Source organism: Triticum dicoccoides, chromosome 7A (assembly GCF_002162155.2).
Source record: "Triticum dicoccoides isolate Atlit2015 ecotype Zavitan chromosome 7A, WEW_v2.0, whole genome shotgun sequence".
Lineage (NCBI taxonomy): Eukaryota > Viridiplantae > Streptophyta > Magnoliopsida > Poales > Poaceae > Triticum > Triticum dicoccoides.
Window position 1 is genome coordinate 21,681,345 of NC_041392.1, and position 6,776 is coordinate 21,688,120.

Genomic DNA, 6,776 nt, shown 5'->3' on the forward strand with positions numbered 1-6,776 from the left:
ACAGCAACAACAACAGCAACAGCAACAGCAACAGCAACAACAACAACAACAACAACAACAACAACAACAGCAACAGCAACAGCAACAGCAACAGCAACAACAGCAACAAGCAGAAACAACAGCAGCAGCAGCAGCAGCAACAACAACAACAACAACAACAACAACAACAACAACAACAACAACAACAACAACAACAACAACAACAACAAAGTCTTTACTCCCAAATAGCAAGATTCCACACACCTATGTACATGTCAAGTTCCGTCTACCCAGACATGTCTTGACATTATCGGTACGCTTTAGCCGTCTGCTATGCACTGGAGCTTCTGGGCACCTACGCTGAATAAGCCCAAACCATCTCAGATGATGCTAGACAAGCTTCTCTTCAATCGGCGCTACCCCAACTCTATCTCGTATGTCATCATTCCGCACATTGTCCTTCCTTGTGTGGCCACACATCCATCTCACCATGCGCATCTCCACCATACCTAAATGTTGAACATGTCGCCTTTTAGTCGGCCAACACTCAGCACCATATAACATTATGGGTCGAACTGTCGTCCTATAGAACTTGCCTTTTAGATTTTATGGCACTCTCTTGTCATAGAGAATGCCAGAAGCTTGGCGCCCATTCTTCCATCCGGCTTTGATTCGATGATTCACATCTTTATCTATACCCCCATCCTTCTGCACCATAGACCCCTAATATCAAAAGGTGTCCTTTTGAGGCAACACCTGCCCATCAAGACTAACCTCCTCCACCTCCTCATGCCTAGTAGTACTGAAAATTGCACCTCATGTACTCGGTTTTAGTTTTACTAAGTGTAAAACCTTTGGATTCCAAGGTTTGTCTTCATAGCTATAACTTCTTATTGGCCCCCATCCGACTATCATCGACTAGCACCACATCATCCACAAAGAGCATACACCATGGTATATCTCCTTGTATATCCCTTATGGCCTCATTCATCACCAAAGCGAAAAGATAAGGGCTCAAAGCTAACCCCTGGTGCAGTCCTATTTTAATCGGGAAGTCATCAGCACCATCATCACTTGTTCAAACACCTGTCAAAACATTATCGTACATGTCCTTGATGAGGGTAATGTATTTTGCAGGGACTTTGTGTTTCCCCAAGACCCACCACATGACATTCCGCAGTATCTTATCATAGGCCTTCTTCATGTCAATGAACACCATATGCAGGCCCTTCTTTTGCTCCATGTATCTCTTCATGAGTTATTGTATAAGAAAATGGCTTCTATGGTCGACCTCCCAGACATGAAAGCAAACTAATTTTTGGTCACCCGTGTCATACTTCTTAAGCGGTGCTCAATGACTCTCTCCCATAGCTTCATTGTATGACTCATCAGTTTAATTCCATGGTAGGTAGTTCAACTCTGAACATCCTTCTTGTTCTTCAAGATTGCTACTAATATACTCCGTCTCCATTCTTCCAGCATCTTGCTTGCCAGAAAAAAGAGATTGGAAAGTTTAGTTAGCCACACTATAGCTATGTATGGGATACAATCAGAGCCCATCGCCTTGCCTTCTTTCATCCTTTTTAAAGCGTCCTTGACCTCCGATTTCTAGATTCACCGCACAGAACGCATGTGGGTATCATCAAAAGAGTCGTCCAGGTTAATGGTAGAGCTCTCATTCTCCCCATTGGACAACTTGTCGAAGTACTCCCGCCATCTATGCTTAATCTCCCCGTCCTTCACCAAGAGCCGGTATGCTCCATCCTTGATGCATTTGACTTGATCAACATACCTCTTCTTCGTGTCTCAAATCTTGTCCATCTTATAGATGTGTTTTTCGCCTTCCTTCGTGTCTAACTACTGGTAGAGATCCCCATATGCCCGACCCCTTGCTTCACTCACAACTTGCTTTGCGGGCTTCTTTGCCATCTTGTACTCCCTCTGGTCCTTTTTACTCTGCATGTAAGAATTTTCAAAAGTCAAAATTCATAATGTTTAGCCATATTTATATGAAAAAATATTAACATCTACCATACTAAAGTTATACAATATGAAAATTTAACTCATGACACATCTAGTGATATTGATTTCACATTGTGAATGTTGATGTCTTTTTTTCTATAGAGTTGGTCGAACTTTACGAGCTTGAACTTAGAAAAATCTTACATGCGAACTAAAAAGGACCGGAGGGAGTACTTCTCTATGTTGTCTGCAATCCTATCTAGGTAGATGTGTTGAAAATAATCTTCCATCTCCTTAATAGCCTTTTGGACATCTTCATTCTACCATCAGGTATCTTTAGCTTCTCTTCTACTTCCCCTGGACACTTCAAAGTCCTCTGAGGCCACCTTACGAATGCAAGTCGCCATCTTCATCAACACATTGTTTGCATCACCTCCTTCCTCCTAAGAGCTCTCCTTAATGGCCCTCTCCTTGAACGCCTGAGCTACCTCCCCCTTGAGTTTCCACCACTTCATTCTAGCGACTTCGGCACACTCATCCCGCTATACACGAATCGGAGAGCAAAAGTCAGCCACCACGAGCTTACGCCGAGGGACAAAACTCTCTCCAGGTATCACCTTACAATCTAGTCACGCACGCATGTCTTCTCTTCTCGAGAGGATGAAATCAATCTGGCTAGAGTGTTGACCACTACTAAAAGTCACTAACTATGATTCTCTCTTTTGAAAGAGGGTGTTAACTATAATCATGTCGTAGGCTAGAGTAAATCTTAAGACATATTCTCATTCTTGATTCCTGATGCCATAGCCAAAACCCCAATGCACCCCTTCAAAACATGTGTTAGATGTACCCACGTGGCCATTGAGGTCTCCTCCTATGAAGAGCTTCTTGCCAATCGATACACTCCTAACCATGTCCTCCAGGCCTTCCCAGAACTCCCACTTGGTGTTCTCATTGTGGCCTACTTGCGGGGCATACGCGCTGATAACATTGAGAATTAAGTCCCCGACTACCAGCTTGACCAGGATAATCCGGTCCCCATGTGTCCTGACATCTACCACTCCATACTTGAGCAAGATGCCTACTTCATTTCTGTTTGCAGCCGTTCCCTGTGTACACAGCTTGAAACAATCCTATCTAGGTAGATGTGTCTAAAATAATCTTCCTTCTCCTTAATAGCCTTTTGGACATCATCATTCTACCAGCAGGTGTCTTTAGCTTCTCTTCTACTTCCCCTGGACACTTCAAAGTACTATGAGGCCACCTTATGAATGCAAGTCGCCATCTTCATCAACACATTGTTTGCATCGCCTCCTTCCTCCTAAGGGCTCTCCTTAATGGCCCTCTCCTTGAACGCCTGAGCTACCTCCCCCTTGAGTTTCCACCACTTCGTTCTAGCGACTTCGGCACACTCATCCCGCTGAACACGAATGGGGGAGCGAAAGTCACCCACCATGAGCTTACGCCGAGGGACAAAACTCTCTCCAGGTATCACCTTACAATCTAGTCACGCACGCCTGTCTTCTCTTCCCGAGAGGATGAAATCAATCTGGCTAGAGTGTTGACCACTACTAAAAGTCACTAACTATGATTCTCTCTTTTGAAAGAGGGTGTTAACTATAATCATGTTGTAGGCTAGAGTAAAGCTTAAGACATATTTTCATTCTTGATTCCTGATGCCATAGCCAAAACCCCAATGCGCCCTTCAAAACCTGTGTTAGATGTACACACGTGGCCATTGAGGTCTCCTCCTATGAAGAGCTTCTTGCCAATCTATACACTCCTAACCATGTCCTCCGGGCCTTCCCAGAACTCCCTCTTGGTGTTCTCATTTTGGCCTACTTGCGGGGCATACGCGCTGATAACATTGAGAATTAAGTCCCCGACTACCAGCTTGACCAGGCTAATCCGGTCCCCATGTCTCCTGACATCTACCACTCCATACTTGAGGCTCTTGTTGAGCAAGATGCCTACTCCATTTCTGTTTGCAGTCGTCCCTGTGTACACAGCTTGAAACTGGTATCCTACACCTCCTTCGCCTTCTGTCCCCTCCATTTGGTTTCTTGGATGCAAAGGATATCAACACCTCTCCACCCCACTGAATCAACTAGCTCCCAAAGCTTACCTCTTAGGGGCCCTATGTTCCATCTACCTAAGCGGATCTTCCTAGGCTCGGCTAGCTTCCTTACCGTTTGCACTTATCGAGTCAAATGACAAGACCCTTGCTCATTTTCCACTACACCAGGGCGTCGCTGTAGCGCGCCACTAAGGATGCAACGAAACAATCTTGCTCCCTTGCCATCGTATCCAGATCAAGATGCGGCGCACCACCGGGGTGGAGCGATGGCCCAGCCTTTGCCCATTTGTTGACACCACACCCGGGTTCCAATGTGGCGCGTCTCTGAGAGGTTTACGGTCCAAACGAAAAAAAATTGGGTTTCATCTCCATAAGAGTGGCTGAGTTTTCATGTTGGCTCGCCAACGCTATCACAACCCTCCTCCTTTATCCGGGCTTGGGACCGGCTATGTCAAGACAACATAGGCGGAGTAGAGCACATGTGTAAGTACTTTGGCGATGCAACAAGTTTGATGTACTACATAAGAGACTAACATATATAAGATGCCTTTTGGAGTATTTTTCAGTGTGAGCAATCACTTTGAGAATGTCTTATTTGCCGGAGTGCTATTGACAAACGAGAATACGGAAACTTTTACGTGGGCTTTCAAGGAATTTGTCACTATGGTGGGAGGAAAAGAACCTATTAATTACAATACTGACAGTTTAGTCATATTCAGAAATATTCAATGTGTCTGCGGTAATATATTACTAACACATTTTCTGTTTGCTGCAGATCAAGCAAAAGCAATTGGTAATGCGATAACGTTGGTTGGTACTGCCAAAAGTAGAACATTGATGGTGCAAATTACATGTTACGAAGAGAGCACGTTTACTTCTCGCGAATGTGTCTAAGAATCACAAGACCTTTGCTGATGAGTTTCATAAGTTGCTGAACCATTTGGGAAGCATCGAAGATTTTGAAAATGCATGGATGATGGTTACTGGACGGTATGGCCTAAGGATGATGGTTTTTGGACAAGTTCTTATGAATGTAGGCATAAATGGTCTAAACCATATTTTTCGGGTGTGTTCTGCGCAAGGATGTGTCGTAGATAGCATAGCGATAGTGCAAACCACATGTTAGAGTTTTACATTTCAAGTAACACTTCACTGAATCTTCACTGGATTAGTCACACGGTACACAAAATTATTTGACGAAGCAGCCAAGAAGAAGACCAATCAGGTATGTATGCAATTTATTTGTACTATTTGGTGTCGTGCATGTGTCGACATTATAATGTTATTTCACCATGCTCATATTTCCAAAGGGTTATACAGCTTCAAGTAGGATATCCTCTGAAATCATGCGTCTAAAATGTATATATTGCCAGGTATACCCATTTTTGTCCATCAGATTTTGTGAAGCAGTAACAAGTGAAGCAACGGTGGTTCATCAAATCAAATTAGCTAAAGACCGAGAGAACTGGTTGCCATTGAAAAAGGAAAGAACACATTGTGCATGGAATCCATCTCGATCGCCTTCATAAAAAAATAAGCCCAAATGCATGATCAAATCGTCGTTTCTACAATTTCGTACGGGATCGGAACTGAAACTGTCTCCAAAACTAAGAAAAAGAAAATTGCTAGCTGAACCATCCTTCTGCGGCGAAATTTTGTTTTTCGATGTTCTGGACGGAGAGTGAGAACCGGGCGACATGGAGGCCGGGCTTTCTACAGCCCATTGGGGCCCGGGGTCGGAGGGTGGTTTCCCGGCGCGACAGTCGTCGACGAAGAGGAAGGACCAGCGGTGCCGGAGGTGGAGGGCCTCGCCTGCCCGTCGCCATCGTCGTTGCTGCCGGTGGCGCCGTGGCGGGCCTCGCGCTCCACCCGCAGCGCTTCGGTGCGGCGCCGTGTCTGGGAGCGCTTATGCGCCAAGTAGAAGAGCGTGCCGACCATTGCGGCCGCGGCCGCCCCTGCAGCGACCCAGAACCAGAGGTATCCGGGGCCGGGAGGCGTCGCCGGGGCGCAAGGGAGCTGGGGCGGGCCTGACGGTGGCGCGCTGGGGCCGGAGGGCGGCGAGAACCTCGGGATCCGGCGAGGCAGGAGGGGGGCGGCGCCGCAGCCGAGCACAGGGCCGAGCCGCGGCGCCCTGCGCGCGAAGACTGGATGCCGGTAAAGCTGACATCCGAAGGGAAGAAGAAGCTGTCCGGCACCTAGATATGGTCGACGCTGGCGAACGGAGGAGCACGCGCGACGCCGTCGTCGAGGAACACCAAGAATCCAGGGCGGACGCTTCCGTCGCCGAGACGGAGAGCGCGAGGCGGTCTTGGTCCGAATACGGCGGCCTCGCTGGCCGACTCGTCGTCGTTGACGAGGAACTCGGTGAGATCTGGGAACTGGGCTGGGGCGGCCTCTTCATGGCGCCGGTTGAAGAGCTTGTCGTACAGGTACCGGATGGCGAGCTCCAAAAGCTCGTCCTTAACCTCCTCCCATAGAGCCTCTCGAAGCTCCCGCCAGAACCTGGTCCACCAGGAGGACGAGCAGACAAGCGCCATGGCCTGCTGCTGCTGCAGGCGTCCAAGAAACCAAGAAGAGGTGGTAAGGCAAAGTTTAGATGAAGGAGAGGCTGGGATGGGGAGGAAGGAAAGGAGAGCAGCCAGGGGAGGACAGGAGGAGCAGCGAGGGGAGGACGAAGACCTGCGGTTGGGTGGGTGGTGGCGGAGCAGAGGAACGGCGCGGCGGCGCGCGGCGGTTACTCGTACTCGTTGGCTTCGAA